The sequence below is a fragment of the Mustela nivalis genome (genome assembly GCF_964662115.1).
Source record: "Mustela nivalis genome assembly, chromosome: 16".
NCBI lineage: Eukaryota > Metazoa > Chordata > Mammalia > Carnivora > Mustelidae > Mustela > Mustela nivalis.
The window spans coordinates 50472589-50474220 of record NC_139035.1 but is presented as its reverse complement, the minus strand read 5'-3'; the positions used below and the strand labels follow the sequence as shown (position 1 = coordinate 50474220).

General features: G+C 31.4%; 1 long non-coding RNA gene across 1 annotated transcript in view; it reads right to left on the bottom strand.

Moving 5' to 3' along the window:
- Positions 1–326: 326 nt before the first annotated feature.
- The window catches only part of LOC309850274, a 224194-nt gene continuing 222888 nt past the window's right edge, over positions 327–1632 (bottom strand). Inside the window, exon 4 of the long non-coding RNA XR_014304162.1 lies at positions 327–362. This is a non-coding gene — a long non-coding RNA (uncharacterized lncRNA). The remainder of the gene's footprint in view (positions 363–1632) is intronic.

Here is a 1632-nt window from a genome sequence, read left to right as displayed (position 1 = left end):
TTCTGATCACTTTTTTCCAAGAAATGTATTTATTTATTTAAAAATGATTTTAAAATAAAATGCATCATCGTGTGCTTTTTCTCCCAGTAATTTAGTCTCAAGCTGGTGTGATTTTACTATAAGAATGAAATGATTACATTGTCTTATTCAAAATTTCAAATACTTTTTGGTCTTAAAGATGGCCACTGAAATAGGCAGAATGAAAAGAAACAAATAATAAAATTTCATTGTGCAGACTATATAAAGAAATGATATTAATAGTGTTATAATTAAAACTTCTGGTATTCTATTTTTAATATATTGAAAATAAGTCAACCATAAGTACTTACTGAATGAAGTATTCAAACTTCTGCAGCTTGATTCTGAGAAGAAAAAAAAAAGGCATGTCTTTTTTTTTTTTCCTTGTTTGCTGATTTATTCAATAAATATATTTACTAAAATAGCTACCACGGACCAAACTGTTTTTAAAGAATTTAACCCTTTCCTAAATGAACTAAGCATAGACATAAAAATATGTTTACAATCTGATCGCCATTAAAGCAAATGCTGAAGAAATACAAGCGCCCAGGCACAATTTCTTACAAAAATAGATGTTTTAAATAATTTCTTTGATTGCTCTTGAAGATATGTAATTTCTTTTTATGTTTTTCCTATTTGTTAATTATCCTATTTACATCCCTTTGCATAAATACTGCCAGGCTATCGGCGGCTATCTGTTCTTTATCTTAAATAAGCTCTATTGATAATCTGTGTATTATCTTTTGCATTTCATAATGTTATAAGTTCTATAAATTATTGTCACTTGCCTTTATTTGTATAAAATAACATCTAAATAAAAAATTTTTAGACATTTCTATGACTTATATAAAAGTTCAAATTTTTTGCCACATCAGGTCTCATTTCTGTTTCTAGTTTAATAAGATTATGTTAGTTTCCTATTGCTGTTGTTATAAACTTCCATAAATATAGTATCTTGAATCAGTACAAATATATGTCACACAGTTCCAGAGGTCAAAATCTAAAAATGGTTGGCAGAGGTACATTAGTTCTAGAGGCTCTAGGGGAGAATTTGTGCCTTGCCTTTTCTAGCCCATAGAGGTTACCCACTCGCCTCACGCATCAGTCTTCCATCATCAAAGCCAGAGATTGATGTAGCATCTTCCTGTCAGACTGTTTGTTAGTCTCTCTTCTCTTAGTTTCTCTCTCTCTCCTGTTTCTGTGTTTCTGTCCTCGTATCTCATTTCCTTCTCTGCTTCCATTGTCATGCCATTTTCTCTGATTGTGATCCCTGCTGCTTCCTTGTCATCATATAATCAGGATAATTTTCCCAACTCAAGATCCTCAATTTAATCACATACATGAAGTTCCCTTTGCCATGTAAGGTGTAAGGTAACATAGTCACAAAATCTGGGGATTAGACTGTAGACACCTTGAGGAGGCATTATCCTGTATCCTCTTAGTGTGACATTAAGCTTGGGTCATTTATATAGGCATGTACATTTCCCTGTCTTGTTTTGGTACCTATATAAATTGGTGTATATGTATTGCATGTCTTTAATATCTAAAACATATTTTCAAGTAAGTTGTTTTATTTTGGTCAAAATGATTTCCAGTTTTCCTTTTCTCTCTCAG